This window comes from Bos javanicus, chromosome 3 (genome assembly GCF_032452875.1).
Source record: "Bos javanicus breed banteng chromosome 3, ARS-OSU_banteng_1.0, whole genome shotgun sequence".
Lineage (NCBI taxonomy): Eukaryota > Metazoa > Chordata > Mammalia > Artiodactyla > Bovidae > Bos > Bos javanicus.
In genome coordinates this window covers 94,362,115-94,378,750 of record NC_083870.1, presented here as the reverse complement: position 1 = coordinate 94,378,750, position 16,636 = coordinate 94,362,115, and the positions used below count along the sequence as shown (strand labels likewise).

The 16,636-nt window shown below is 39.5% G+C and overlaps 1 protein-coding gene across 4 annotated transcripts in view; it reads left to right on the top strand.

Annotated features, from left to right (window-relative positions):
- Positions 1–5,898: 5,898 nt before the first annotated feature.
- The window catches only part of ZFYVE9 (zinc finger FYVE-type containing 9), a 117,046-nt gene continuing 106,308 nt past the window's right edge, over positions 5,899–16,636 (top strand). For all 4 annotated transcript variants that reach the window (XM_061411971.1, XM_061411970.1, XM_061411969.1 and 1 more), the window contains exon 1: positions 5,899–5,987. The gene's annotated coding sequence lies outside the window, so the exon portion shown is untranslated. The remainder of the gene's footprint in view (positions 5,988–16,636) is intronic.

Sequence of the window (16,636 nt, the reverse complement as noted above, 5' to 3'; positions counted from 1 at the left end):
TGAAAGAAATGGACAAATTCGTAGGAAGATACCATCTCCCAATACTGAACCAAAAAGAACTAGAAAATATGAACAGACTAGTCACAAGTCCTGAAATTGAAACTGTGATGTAAAAACTCCCAACAAACGAAAGTACAGGACAAGATGGCTTCACAGATGAATTCTATCAAACATTTAGAGAAAAGCTAATACCTGTCCTTCTGAAATTGTTCCAGAAAATTGCAGAGGAACGAACACTTGCAAACTCATTCTATAAGACCACCATCACCCTAGTACCAAAACCAGACAAGGATATCATAAAAAAGGAAAATTACAGACCAATACCACTATGGTGAACATAACTGCAAAAATCCTCAACAAAATACTGGCAAACTAAAATCCAATAATGCATTAGAATGATAATATACCATGGTCAAGTGGGATTTATCCCAATGACGTAGGGATTTTTCCATATTTGCAGATCAGTCAGTGTAATACACCACATTAAACTGAAGAGTAAAAAGCTTATGCTCATCTCAATAGATGCAGAAAAAGCTTCAGATGAAATCCAGCATTCATTTATGTTAAAAAAAAAAAAAACAGCTCTCCAAAAACAGGCATTGAGGAACATATCTCAACATGAATCAGGCCATATCTGACAAATCCACAGTTAACATTATACTTAATGGTAAAAAGCTGAAACCATTTCCTCTAAGATCAGGAACATTTGAAACTGAGGATGCCCAGTCTCACCATTCTTATCCAACATAGTTTGAAGTCCTACCCATAGCAGTCAGAAGAAAAAGAAAAGGAATAGAAAGTGGAAAGGAAGAAGTGAAACTGTCACTGTTTTCAAGTGACATAATACTATACACAGAATATCCTAAAAAACACCACCAGAAAATTACTAGAGTTTATCAACGAATTCAGTAAAGTTGTAAGATATAAAATTAATACATAGAAATCTGTTGCATTTCTGTACACTAACAACGAAATAGCAGAAAGAAAAATTCAGGAAATGATCCCATACCCACTCCAGTATTCTTGGGCTTCCCTTGTAACTCAGTTGGTAAAGAGTCTGCCTGCAATGTGGGAGACCTGGGTTCAATCCTTGGGTTGGGGAGATCCCCTGGAGAAGGAAAACACTACCCACTCCAGTATTCTGGCCTGGAGAATTCCATGGACTGTATAGTCCATGGGCTTGCAAAGAGTCAGACATGACTGAGCGACTTTCACTTTCAGCATTGTATCAAAGAGAATAAAATACCTAGGTATAAACCTCCTTGAGGAGGCAGAAGACCTGAACTTGGAAAACTGTGAGATATTGGTGAAAGAAATTGAAGACAACATAAAGAGATGGAAACATATATTGTATTCTGGAATTGGAATGACTGATATTGTTAAAATGATCATACCACCCAAGGCAATCTATAGTTACAATGCAATCCGTATCAAAATACTGATGGTGTTTTTCACAGAACTAAAACAAATAATTTTAAAAATTGTATGGAAACACAAAAGAACCTAACTAGCCAAAACAATCTTGAGAAAGACGAATGGAGCCAGTGGAATCAGTCTCCCTGACTTCAGACTATACTACAAAGCTATGGTAACCAAAACAATAGGAACTGGCACAAAAACAGACTTATAGATCAATGAAACAAGATGGAAAGCCCAGAAATAAACCCATGCACATATGGTCAAAGGAGGCGAGAATATACAGTGGAGAAGACAGTCTCTTCAGTAAATGATGCTGGGAATATTGGACAGCTACATGTAGAAGAATGAAATTAGAACATTCTTTAATATCATATACAAAAATAAACTTAAAATAGATTAATGACTTAAATGCAAGGCTGGATGTTATTAAATTTCTAGAGGAAAGCATAGGCAGAACATTCTTTGACATAAATTGCAACAGTATTTTTTTGGATTCATCTCCTAAAGTAAAGGAAACAAAAGTAAGTAAATAGGATCTAATTAAGATTAAAAGCTTTTGCACAGCAAGGGAAACCATCAACAAAATGAAAAGACAACCTACTGAATGGGCGAAAGTATAAACAGCTCATAAAATTTAACATCATAAAGGCAACCTGTTTTAAAAATGGGCAGAAGAATTAAATAGCCAAAGTGGAAATACAGATGGCCAACAGGCACATGAAAAGATGCTCAACATCATTAATCATCAGGAAATGCAAATAAAAACCATAATGTGATATCAGGACACATTCTGAGTATGCGTGTCTTTTTACTGTGATGCAAGTCCAATGATATTATGTAACTCTCAAAAATCATAGGTTTGTCAGAATGACTGTTATTGAAAAGACACAAATAATATGTGTTGGGGAGGGTGTGGAGGAGAAGGAACCCTTCTACACTGTTGGTGGGAATGTTAATTGGTACAGCCACTGTGAAAACAGTATGGAGTTTTCTCAAAGAACTAAAGATAGAATTTCCATATGACTCAGCAGTTCCACTCTTAAGTTATATATATGAAAAAGACAAAAACACTATTTCAAAAAGATACATGCATCTCAATGTTCATAGCAGTGTTATTTATAATTACCAAGATGTAAAACAACCTAAGTGTACATCAGTAGATAAATGCATAAAGAACATGTGGTATAGATGTATATTGGAATACTGCTGCTGCTAAGTCACTTCAGTCGTGTGCGACCCCATGGACTGCAACCTACCAGGCTCCTCCGTCCATGGGATTTTCCAGGCAAGAGTACTGGAGTGGGGTGCCATTGCCTTCTCAGCCATAAAAGAGAATGAAATATTGCCATTTACAGCAACAAGGATGGACTTGGAGGATGTTATGCTAAATGAAATAAGTCGGAGAAAGATACTATAGGTTACCACTTATATGTAGAATCTAAGAAATATAGCAAATTAGCAAATATAACAAAAAAAGAAACACAGAATAAACTTGTGGTTCCCAGGGGGAGAGAGATGGGGCAATGTAGAGGTCACGAAGTGGAAGGTATTAATACATACTATTGAGTGTAAGATAGGCTCAAGGATGTATTGTACAACATGGAGAATATAGCTGATATTCTGTAATAACTATAAATGGAAAGTAGGCTTTTAAAATTATCTAAATTAAATAATAAAATAAATGTAAAAATAAGCTATAAAAAAGAGAAAAAGTAAAGAAAGGATTTAAAACAAAGACTATAAATTACCTGCAGAGGGAGCTGTGATCAGAAGCAAGTGAGTACCACCATAGATGTGGAGGCTTTAGGGATCTCTAAAGTCTTAGGTGAGGTGTGGTGTTGAAAACAGGATTGGTTGGAAGTCTGTGCTACGAGTGGTTAATTTTGCAGGTATTCCACCTTATCTTTTGTAGTCAAGTAACTTTCCTTCTTGTCCTGCAGGAGACTAGAGGTTTATCTTCTGGTAGAATTGGATTGTGAAAGCTTTCAACTGAAGGATGTGGGGCATATCAGAAAGGTGAAGATGAGATATAGGGTTGAAAGTAGACTAACTAAGGAAAATGTAGTGTGAAGTTATAAATGTGAAGTTGAGAGGTGTCACCATCTCATGTGGGTTTTCCTTTAGCCTTGTTTAAACTGCTTAGGAGAATGTATAGAGTAGGTAGATGGTTGAATTTAACCAGGCTTGAGATTTTGCCAGCTGAGGCTAGAAGATCAGAGGGATCCGGAAGGAAAACCTATGATATTTAAGACAGTTACATCATATTATTGGACTTGCCTCACACGTTAAAATAGACACACATACTCAGAATTTGACTTTGAATTTAGGTATATATATATATATATTTTAATTTTAGCTAGTTATTAAAATTATTACTTTGGCCTCATTCTCATTTTGACTTTGGAACTTCTATCCTATACAGCCCTTACATACTTCTGGTATGATTTTATCCTTTATTTGATAGATGGAAGTTGTTTCTTAGCATCAGTAGCTCTTCTCATTTAGAGTATATAGCATGTATATATTTTTCCAAGTTCTCAAGACAGGAAAATCTTTCATCAGTGATTTTCTTTCCACTTTTTAAAATTGTTCTCTGGAACCTTGAATTCCTGGCCTTTTAGAATCAGTTCAGTTCAGTCGCTCAGTCGTGTCCGACTCTTTGCAACCCCACGAATCGCAGCATGCCAAGCTTCCCTGTCTATCACCAACTCCTGGAGCTTACTTAAACTTATATGTCTATCGAGTCGGTGGTGCCATTCAACCATCTCATCCTCCGTCATCCCCTTTTCCTTCCGCCTTCAATCTTCCCCAGCATCAGGGTCTTTTCCAATGAGTCAACTCTTTGCATTAGGTGGCCAAAGTATTGGAGTTGCAGCTTCAGCATCATTCCTTCCATGAATATTTAGAACTGGTTTCCTTTAGGATGAACTGGTTGGATCTCCTTGCAGTCCAAGGGACTCCTCCAAGAGTCTTCTCCAGTACCACAATTCAAAAGCATCAATTCTTCAGCGCTCAGCTTTCTTAATAGTCCAACTCTCACATCCATACATGACTATTGGAAAAACCATAGCCCTGACTAGACTTTGTTGGCTAGGATCTTTGTTGGCAAAGTGATGTCTCTGCTTTTTAATATGCTGTCCAGGTTGGACATAGCTTTCCTTCCAAGGAGCAAGCGTCTTTTAATTTCATGGCTGCAGTCACCATCTGCAGTGATTTTGGAGCCCAAAAAAGTAAAATCTCTCACTGTTTCCATGTTTTCCCATCTATTTGCCATGGAGTGATCAGACCGGATGCCATGATATTAGTTTTCTGAAAGTTGAGTTTTAAGCCAACCTTTTCACTCTCCTCTTTCACTTCCATCAAGAGGCTCTTTAGTTCTTCTTCATTTTCTGCCTTCAGGGTGGTGTTGTCATCTGCGTACTGAGGTTATTGATATTTCTCCTAGCAATCTTGATTCCAGCTTATGCTTCATCCAGTCCAACATTTCTCATGATGTACTCTGCATATAAGTTAAATAAGCAGGGTGACAATATACAGCCTTTCTGCACTCCTTTCCCAATTTGGAACCAGTCTGTTCTAACTGTTGCTTCTTGACCTGAATATAGATTTCTCAGGAAGCAGGTCAGGTGGTCTGGTATTCCCATCTCTTTCAGAATTTTCCACAGTTTGTTGTGATCCACAAAGTCAAAGACTTATGCTTTGGCCTTTTTGAATACTTATCATTTTAGTAAGCACATCATTTTCACATCAGATAGTAGAATTACATTTGAAATAATGTCAGAAAAATTTCTTTTATTGCCAGATAACTTTAAAATTAAGTGCTGTTTACTAGGTCATGTCTAGGATACTCTTCTATTTTGAAACTGTTTTGATCATAGGTTAGATATTTTATACAGATAATATGAGATACTTAGTTTTATTCTGATTAGTTTCAACTGCCAATCCGTTGCTTCTAAGCAGCGGAGAGAGGCTGAAATCATAAGGGACTCCATTTGGAGGAGAAACAGTTGTTTGGCATTAAAAAATCTTAACAGAAATCTTTTGATCTCAGTTTAAAAATTCTGTATATACAGGAAAAAAATCACTAACAGAGGACTTTCTTGTGAAGCAGCAGTTTTGTTAGCTTTGGATTCGTGGAAGGCCTGTTGAAATATAAATAAATAGTGTTTTTATGAATTACCATAGTCATTGGATAGAAAGTACCTGCCTTTGATCTTTCACTTTGTATTACTCATTGAAAATAAGAAGCGTGTGGAAATTCTTAACTATTCTTTGAAACATTTAACTTTGAGCCTTTTTAGACAATATAATGTGTCTGCTGCTGCATTCCATGCTGGCCAGGTCTTTGAATCTGAAGATATAATTGCAATAGCTTTTATTTGTCTAGCTATGATAGATTGATATGAAGAAAAATGGGGCTTATTGCTTTAGCAGGTATAATGAGCAATGTGTTCTTTCTTTAGGATCAGACAGAGCACACTGAAGCAGCAGGACTGGCTGGTAGTACAGCAAGCACCATGAGTGAACACACAGAAGCCCGCTCCTTACCACGTGTGTAAAGGAAAAAGGTAAGAAATCCAGTGACCTTATTTCTCTTGAGAGCTTGAACTTGAGAAAACAAATAGCTTTATAGAAGCTAATGCTCATGAATATATATTCTAATTGCTTCATTTATGAAACTGTCTCTTATTAAATCAGGAATATTGCTTTTTTTACAAAAAAGATTTGGCTTAAGTCCAGGGAAAAAGGATGTTTTAAAATTCCTATTGAATTACATCAAAATGCTAATTTCTCTACCAGTGCTTGGCTTCTTCCTTTCAGAGTCAACTTCTACCTTGGGCATAGACAGGTAATTTCAGCATGACAAAGAGCATGGACTTGAGCAATATTATTAAGAGAAAATCTACCCAATTAATTGGTATATCTACCCGATTAATGTTATGAATATTTCTTAGTCAATCGCACAAGTGTTAAATAGTTAAATCTTACTTTAGGATAAGGAAACAGAAATACAGATTTAATTACACTTTTTTATTTTGTATGTTTAGACTAGTTCTGAAGAGCAATCATTTCCAGCAGAAAATTGGAAGTATTTTATTAATTCTGATAGAGCAAGACTTCTTAATCATCGACATTTTTCTGACTAGGAATCTTTGTTTTCTTTCAAGTCTTATGATTATTTAATGCGTAGAACATGGTGGTGGGAAGGGAAGGTATGTGGGTGAGATTGGTTTCAGAGACTGATTATGCCATTCACTGTTGGACTGTTGTGTGCTCTGGCTGAGTGCTCTGATTTTCCATGTAAGCTTCAAGGATAGAGGCATGGGTCTGGCAGACTGAGTTCTTAAGGCACCTAGCAGTAGTACTTTCCTCACCAAAACTTCTGGACTTGGAGTTGGCTAGGTATTTCTTGTCCCCTAGCTTTCTCACATGAGTGTGAGAGAAGAGTGCTTCTGTCTGCCTTCATCTGGCAAAATCTTCTTTTTCAGGCATCTCCTCTTTAGGAAGTTTTCAACCCACTGCAAAGACCATCAATAATAATAAATAATAATTAGTCAGCAATAATAAATTATTGGAGTATTTCTTACAGTAGCCCATCCTACCCCAAATAATATACCCCTGCTCTAGTCTGATTTGGATTCCCATCTTCTTTGGCTCCATAGTACCCAGTGCATATATTAATATCAATTAGTATATATCACAGTATTTCATATTTTATGTCTACTTATCCATCTTCTATAAAACATTGGGTACTGTTAGGTCAAGGACATTGTCTTACTGTCATTGTAACCTAATGATTAAAACAGTGTCTGATACATAGTAGATGCTCAGGAATATTTTATGCATGAATGCACACATGTTCATTGTAATTAGTATATAGCATAGAGGAAGTAACAGTGAAGGAGACACCCGAAGAGCAATCAGATAAGTGCTGTAAAAGTTAGACCCTTAAGACTGAGATTCAAGACAGTGTCTAAAAGATCTCTGGTCAATAGAATAAAAAAGAAGAGATCCTCAGGAAGAAACTGTACTGAATTAAATAATCATATTCATCTTTGAGATGTACCATTACCCTTAAACAACATGTGGGTGAGGGGGTGCTGACTGTCCGTGCATTGGAAAGTCTGCATATAACCTATAATCAACTCTATATACATTCAGTTCAGTTCAGTTCAGTCGCTCACTTGTGTCCGACTCTTTGCGACCCCATGAATTGCAGCACGCCAGGCCTCCCTGTCCATCACCATCTCCCAGAGTTTACTCAAACTCATATCCAAGGAATCGGTGATGCCATCCAGCCATCTCATTCTCTGTCGTCCCCTTCTCCTCCTGCCCCTAATCCCTCCCAACATCAGAGTCTTTTCCAATGAGTCAACTCTTCGCATGAGGTGGCCAAAGTACTGGAGTTTCAGCTTTAGCATCAGTCCTTCCAAAGAACACCCAGGACTGATCTCCTTTCGAATGGACTGGTTGGATCTCCTTGCAGTCCAAGGGACTCTCAAGAGTCTTCTCCAGCACCACAGTTGAAAAGCATCAATTCTTCAGCACTCAGCTTTCTTCACAGTCCAACTCTCACATCCATACATGACCACTGGAAAAACCATAGCCTTGACTAGACGGACCTTTGTTGGCAAAGTAATGTCTCTGCTTTTGAATATGCTATCTAGGTTGGTCATAACTTTCCTTCCAAGGAGTAAGTGTCTTAATTTCCTGTCTGCAGTCATCATCTGCAGTGATTTTGGAGCCCCCCAAAATAAAGTCTGACACTGTTTCCACTGTTTCGCCATCTATTTGCCAGGAAGTGATGGGACCAGATGCCGTGATCTTAGTTTTCTGAATGTTGAGCTTTAAGCCCACTTTTTCACTCTCTTCTTTCACTTTCATCAAGAGGCTCTTTAGTTCCTCTTCACTTTCTGCTGTAAGGGTGGGGTCATCTACATATCTGAGGTTATTGATCTTTCTCCCAGCAATCTTGATTCCACCTCGTGCTTCTTCCAGTCCAGCGTTTCTCATGATGTACTCTGCATATAAGTTAAATAAGCAGAGTGACAATATATAGCCTTGATGTACTCCTTTTCCTATTTGAAACCAGTCTGTTGTTCCATGTTCAGTTCTAACTGTTGCTTCCTGACCTGGATATAAGTTTCTCAAGAGGCATGTCTGGTGGTCTGGTATTCCCATCTCTTTCAGAACTTTCCACAGTTTATTGTGATCCACACAGTCAAAGGCTTTTGCATAGTCAATAAAACAGAAATAGATGTTTTTCTGTAACTCTCTTGCTTTTTCGATGATCCAGCGGATGTTGGCAATTAGATCTCTGGTTCATCTGCCTTTTCTAAAACCAGCTTGAACATCAGGAAGTTCACAGTTCATGTATTGCTGAAGTCTGGCTTGGAGAATTTTGAGCATTACTTTACTAGCGTGTGAAATGAGTGCAATTGTGTGGTAGTTTGAGCATTCTTTGGCATTGCCTTTCTTTGGGATTGGAATGAAAACTGACCTTTTCCAGTCCTGTGGCCACTGCTGAGTTTTCCAAATGTGCTGGCATATTGAGTGCAGCACTTTCACAGCATCATCTTTCAGGATTTGAAATAGCTCCACTGGAATTCCATCACCTCCACTAGCTTTGTTCGTAGTGATGCTTTCTAAGGCCCACTTGACTTCACATTCCAGGATGTCTGGCTCTAGATGAGTCATCACACCATCGTGATTATCTTGGTCATGAAGATCTTTTTTGTACAGTTCTTCTGTGTATTCTTGCAATCTCTTCTTAATATCTTCTGCTTCTGTTAGGTCCATACCATTCCTGTCCTTTATCGAGCCCATCTTTGCATGAAATGTTCCCTTGGTATCTCTAATTTTCTTGAAGAGATCTCTAGTCTTTCCCATTCTGTTGTTTTCTTCTATTTCTTTGCATTGATCACTGAGGAAGGCTTTCTTATCTCTCCTTGCTTTTCTTTGGAACTTTGCATTCAGATGCTTATATCTTTCCTTTTCTCCTTTGCTTTTCACTTCTCTTCTTTTCACAACTATTTGTAAGGCCTCCCCCAACAGCCATTTTTCTTTTTTGCATTTCTTTTCCATGGAGATGGTCTTGATCCCTGTCTCCTGTACAATGTCGCGAACCTCCTTCCATAGTTCATCAGGCACTCTGTCTATCAGATCTAGTCCCTTAAATCTATTTCTCACTTCCACTGTATAATCATAAGGAATTTGATTTAGGTCATACCTGAATGGTCTAGTGGTTTTCCCTACTTTCTTCAATTTCAGTCTGAATTTGGCAATAAGGAGTTCATGATCTGAGCCACAGTCAGCTCCTGGTCTTGTTTTTGCTGACTGTATAGAGCTTCTCCATCTTTGGCTGCAAAGAATATAATCAATCTGATTTCGGTGTTGACCATCTGGTGATGTTCACGTGTAGAGTCTTCTCTTGTGTTGTTGGAAGAGGGTGTTTGTTATGACCATTGTGTTCTCCTGGCAAACAAAACTCTATTAGTCTTTGCCCTGCTTCATTCAGTATTCCATGGCTAAATGTGCCTGTTACTCCAGGTGTTTCTTGACTTCCCACTTTTGCATTCCAGTCCCCTATAATGAAAAGGATATGTTTTTTGGGTGTTAGTTCTAAAAGGTCTTAGAGATCTTCATAGAACCGTTCAGCTTCAGCTTCTTCAGCATTACTGGTTGGGGCATAGACTTGGATTAGTGTGATATTGAATGGTTTGCCTTGGAAACGAACAGAGATCATTTCTGTCATTTTTGAGATTGCATCCAAGTACTGCATTTCTAACTCTTTTGTTGACCATGATGGCTACTCCATTTCTTCTAAGGGATTCCTGCCCACAGTAGTAGATATAATGGTCATCTGAGTTAAATTCACCCATTCCAGTCCATTTTAGTGCACTGATTCCTAGATGTTCACTCTTGCCATCTCCTGTTTGACTACTTCCAATTTGCCTTGATTCATGGACCTAACATTCCAGGTTCGTATGCAATATTGCTGTTTACAGCATCAGACCTTGCTTCTATCACCAGTCACATCCACAGCTGGGTATTGTTTTTGCTTTGGCTCCATCCCTTCATTCTTTCTGAAGTTATTTCTCCACTGATCTCCAGTAGCATATTGGGCACCTACTGACCTGGGGAGTTCCTCTTTCAGTATTCTATCATTTTGCCTTTTCATACTGTTCTTGGAGTTCTCAAGGCAAGAATACTGAAGTGATTTGCCATTCCCTTCTCCAGTGGACCACATTCTGTCAGACCTTTCCACCATGACCTGCCCGTCTTGGGTGGCCCCAAAGGGCATGGCTTAGTTTCATTGAGTTAGACAAGGCTGTGGTCCTAGTGTGATTAGATTGACTAGTTTTCTGTGATTATGGTTTCAGTGTGTCTGCCCTCTGATGGCCTCTTGCAGCACCTACCGTCTTACTTGGGTTTCTCTTACCTTGGACATGGGGTATCTCTTCAGGGCTGCTCCAGCAAAGGACGGCCGCCGCTCCTTATCTTGGAGGAGGGGTGTCTCCTCACAGCCACCTCCTCTTGGCCCTCCTGCGCCCACACAGCCACCGCTCCTTGCTGCTGCTGCTGCTGCTGCTAAGTCACTTCAGTCGTGTCTGACTCTGTGTGACCCCATAGACGGCAGCCACCAGGCTCCCCCATCCCTGGGACTCTCCAGGCAAGAACACTGGAGTGGGTTGCCATTTCCTTCTCCAGTGCAGGAAAGTGAAAAGTGAAAGTGAAGTCGCTCAGTCGTGTCCGACTCTTCGAGACCCCATGGACTGCAGCCTACCAGGCTCCTCTGTCCATGGGATTTTCCAGGCAAGAGTACTGGAGTGGGGTGCCATTGCGTTCTCCATGGACCCCTCTAAATCCTGGTAAACAGACAGTTTGGAGAATACCAAGTGGAAACTTGGAGAATTGTTATCTGAGGCAATTCAGGTTCTCCAGAGAAGACTATGACCCAAAAGCAGTTAGAAATGGCTCCGGCTGGAGTCTAACCAGACAGCAGAAGCCAGGGAGGGTAGCCTGGCCCATACCGCCCTCCCTCCTATATACGTAATTCTTCCATATCTGAGGTTCCGCATCCGTGGATTCTACCAACAGTGGATCATGTATTACTATAATATTTACTATTCAAAGAATCCATATATAGATAGACCCACATGGTTCAAACCCATGTTGTTCAACAATTATTTGTACATATGTGATATTTAGTGACTTTCATTTTGAATAAGAGGTGGACATAAAGGGAGATAAGATTTGAACTCTCTGAAAGGTCCATCGTATACAATGAAAAGTCTGCTCCAAGATCGCAGGTTTTCCTTGGAAAATGAAACTAAAGAGGGTTAAGACTTGGGGACGTGAGACATAAGAGAGACCAAAGGATGAAGATCCAAAGTAAAAGCAGGAGGATAAAGGGAAATCCTATATATTAAAGAGAGACCCTTCCCATCTTCTTTTCTTCTTTCAGACAGTGACTACCTGGTATTACATCTTTATACCCCCTTATAGGAGATTATATGACTCTTCTCAGGAGTCCAAAGAAAAGACCTAGTTATACTGACATTTGGAGGTCTCCCAATGAAATAGCTTTGTTCTCCCCCAGTCACCATGCAGTGGAAGCCTTCCAGCTGAGAAGCCACACATGCAGAGCTTCCAATTGGCTTTTGGTACTTCATTTGTTCAATGTGAGGCATTTTAAGGAAAGCATCCAATGTGAAAGACAGAGATCAAAACACAAAACAGGAACTTTAGAGGAAATAGTATTGGAAACAGAAGGTTTAGGAAAAAGAAAAAAGGTCAGACCAAATTGTAGGTAATTACATTAAAGAAGTAAGAAAAGAATTATATCCATGAAGTAAGATCAAGATGTCATAAAAAGCATCAGAAAAAGAAAGTACCCTGGAAATTTAAAATATAATAGTTTTAGGGCATTTAAACTAAAAAAAAACAAAAACAAAAAACTATCTCAGGTTTATAGAAAATTTGCAAGTATAGTACAGAGAATTTTTTTCTTTGAACCATTTGAGAGTAAGTTGCTGCCTGCATCCCCTGCCATGTTTGAAACTGTTCCTTTCAAAAAAGTATTTTGTACATAACTACAACACAGCCATCAAATTAGGGAATGAACTTTGATGCATTACCACCATCCAGTTGTCAGACCTTTCTCGTTTTGCCAGATGTGCAAATAATGTCCTTTTTGGTCAAGAGTACTGAGTTTGGGATCACATGTTTCATTTAGTTGGGAAACCAGCCAGTGTTTCATGCAGTTTCAGTCTGGCCTCCCCACCCTGTTTTGGGAGTAAGCAAGAGTATGTGTGCTCCCCGTGTGCTTCCCACAGCCCTTCTGTTAGTACCACCAGCCCTTCCACCAGCCAAGGGGACTTGTCTTCCTGGCATCGAACCCCTGGGCTGTGGCTCCCAGTATGTGCCTTCAGTAGCTCACTCCCCAGGGAGGTTCTCCACCCGTGAAATCCCCTTCCTCTTCTGAGTCCCCTCCCAAGCACACAGTCCCCGACCTGATCACTTTTGTTCCTTTCCTACCTGATTCCACGTGGATGTTTCCTATAGCCTTGGTTGTAGAAGAGTCTTTCTGCCAGTCTCCAGTTAGTGTTCAATGAGGTGATTCCACATGGAGATGTATTTTTGATGTGTTTTTGGAGGGAGGTGAATTCCACTGTTCTCCTGCTTCACTACCTTGATCTCTCTTCAGTAAACTTTATTTTTTTAAGAGCAGTTTTAGGTTCAGAGAAAAATTGAGCAAAGTACAGGGAGCTCCCATATACCTCATGTCACCCTACCCCACCCCCCAAATCCTCTCCCAGCCTCCCCTAGTCAGGACATTGCTGTGTCCTTTTTATTGCGATCTGTCAGGGAGCATGAAGTTTGTTTGTCCCATTACTGATGATGTTCATTCACTCTGATCACTCATGAAAGGTGACATCTGCCAAGATTTGCTTCAGAAGTGACTCCTTTTTTTTTGTAATTAGTATTTTTGTGGAGAGGAATTTTGAAACTATATAAACACCCCATTCCTCATTACATTTGGAATTCATTCATTTATGTTGTAAAGACTCATGGCTTTCTTTTTTTATCCAATGGTTATAATCTGTTGCTACCGTTGTTTACATTGATGTTTAGAATGTCTCTGGTTAGGTCAGTGAAATCTCCTTCAAGCTGATTTCTGTGTCCTTTGATATGTCCCCATCATTTTTGGACACTTCTTTTTTCTTTTTTGTTTAATTGAAATGTAATTCACATACCATACCATAAATTCACCCTTTTAAAATATATAGTTCAGTGGTTTCTATATATTTGCAGAGTCTTGGAGTCATCACCACTATCTAATTCCAGAACATTTTCATCACTCCAAAAAGAAATCTTGTATCTGTTAGCAGTTACTCCCATTTCCCTCCAATGCCTCCCAGCTGCTGGCAACCCACTAATTTACTTTTTGTTTCTGTGCCTATTTTGGACATTTCATATAAATGGAATCATGTAATCTGTAGGTTTTTGTGTCTGCTTCTTTCAGTTACCATGATATTTTCAAGTTTCATCTATGTTATAGCATATAGCAATACTTTATCCATTTAAATTATCATACACTATTATATTCGGTTAATATATCATACCATGTTTTATTTATCCATTTATCAATTAATAGATCTTTGGATCATATTCAACTCTTGGTGTTATGAATAATGTTGTTCTGAGCATTCACAGATAAGTTTTTGTGTGAATGCATGCCAAAGCTTTTGACTGTGTGGATCACAATGAACTGTGGAAAGTTCTGAAAGTGATGGGAATACCAGACCACCTGACCTGCCTCTTGAGAAATCTGTATGCAGGTCAGGAAGCAACAGTTAGAACTGGACATGGAACAACAGACTGGTTCCAAATAGGAAAGGAAGTACGTCAAGGCTGTATATTGTCACCCTGCTTATTTAACTCATATGCAGAGTACATCATGAGAAACGCTGGACTGAAAGAAACACAAGCTGGAATCAAGATTGCCAGGAGAAATATCAATAACCTCAGATATGCAGATGACACCACCCCTATGGCAGAAAGTGAAGAGGAACTAAAGAGCCTCTTGATGAAAGTGAAAGAGGAGAGTGAAAAAGTGGGCTTAAAGCTCAACATTCAGAAAACTAAGATCATGGCATCCGGTCCCATCACTTCATGGGAAATAGATGGGGAAACAGTGGAAACAGTGTCAGACTTTATTTTTTTGGGCTCCAAAATCACTGCAGATGGTGATTGCAGCCAGGAAATTAAGACACTTACTCCTTGGAAGGAAAGTTATGACCAACCTAGGTAGCATATTGAAAAGCAGAGACGTTACTTTGCCAACAAAGGTCCGTCTAGTCAAGGCTATGGTTTTTCCAGTGGTCATGTATGGATGTGAGAGTTGGACTGTGAAGAAAGCTGAGCACCGAAGAATTGATGCTTTTGAACTGTGGTGCTGGAGAAGACTCTTGAGAGTCCCTTGGACTGCAAGGAGATCCAACCAGTCCATTCTAAAGGAGATCAGTCCTGAGTGTTCATTGGAAGGACTGATGCTAAAGCTGGAACTCCAATACTTTGGCCACCTCATATGAAGAGTTGACTCATTGGAAAAGACTGATGCTGGGAGGTATTGGGGGCAGGAGGAGAAGGGGACAACAGAGGATGAGATGGCTGGATGGCATCACCGACTCGATGGACATGAGTCTGAGTGAACTCCGGGAGTTGGTGATGGACAGGGAGGCCTGGGGTGCTGCGATTCGTGGGGTCACAAAGAGTTGGACATGACTGAGCGACTGAACTGAACTGATGTTTTCATTTCTCTTGGAAATAAGCCTAGGAGTGGAATAGCTATGCCATGTGGTTAATTCTTTTTTACTTTTTGAGGAACTGCCAAACTGTTTTCCAAAGTTGCCACACCATTTTACTTTCTTCCCAGCTGTGTGTGAGGGTTTATGTTTCTCTCCATCCTCATCAAAGTTCTTATATTTTTTCTACTTTAGCTTTAGAATCAGACATTTTCCTGTGGAGCCCTTGCTTCTTTTAGTGAATAACAATATTTATAAATCAAATCTGGTGCTAGGTATGCTCATTGCTACATGGAGTGGAGGTGGGGATCTTCTGCTTCAAGGTTCTTTGAATATATGTGTACACACACACACACTTAGATCTGTGTTTATTGCCAGAAATATGTTTATTGAATACAAAAACTGTGTTTACTTACTACTATAAGTATGCTTATTGAAATCCATGAGCTCAAACTGACAACTCGGATTCCAAACCAACACTGCAGGGTTCTTTGTATTTTTCTCTTTTTCCACATGTACATTGCAGTGTTCTTTCTAGTTCTCAGTTTTCCCCTGTTTTAACCCCTTCTCCACCAGTGAGAAACCTTCTTCCTATTACCCTTTATGTCATCGCTTATCCGATGCATCCCTCTGCATGTAATCTGTGCCCTATCACTGTCTTCTCCCTTGGTCCTTCCAGTTCTGCTCAGGCTGTGACCTGCCACCCTGGACTGCCCTCTTATATCTCCTCCTCACCCTTCCTGCATGTGAAGCCATCTTACCCACTATGCTGTCTCTCTGCCAGACCATCCCCTTCATGTGGATGCCTTCCTCACCTCTCTGGGACTCTTAACAACCCACTCTGGGCTGTGCTGCACAGGCAGTTTCCTTCCTTCTTGGGGCTGTGACACATTATGCTGGGCCACCCCTGCTTGCCATCTTGGGCTCTGACTCCCCCCATACACAGATGCCCTCTTCATCTGCTCCCTATTTATTGAACTGTTAATAATTTTTCCCTTTTATTTTTATTTTTTCAATCTTTTATTTTAAAGTAACTATAAATCCACAGGACATTGCAAAAATAATATAGTTTTTATGTATCCTTCATTTACAGTTTTTTTCATTTGTTACATCTTAGGCAACTAGAGAAAATATAAAATCCAGGAAATTAGTATTTTATTTGTCCATTCATCGGTTGATAGATATTTTGGTTGTTTCTACCCTTTTGCTCTTATGAAAAGTGCTGCTGTGTGCATATTCATGAATGTATATAGTTCTCTCCCGTTTATCACAGGCAGATTTGTGTAACCACCATTGCAATTAAAGATACAGCATGATTCTGTCACCACAGATATCTCCCTTGTGCTTCTCCTTTATTGTCATGTGAATTCTTCTCTCTCCACTGTCACATATTTAATGACTTCTTA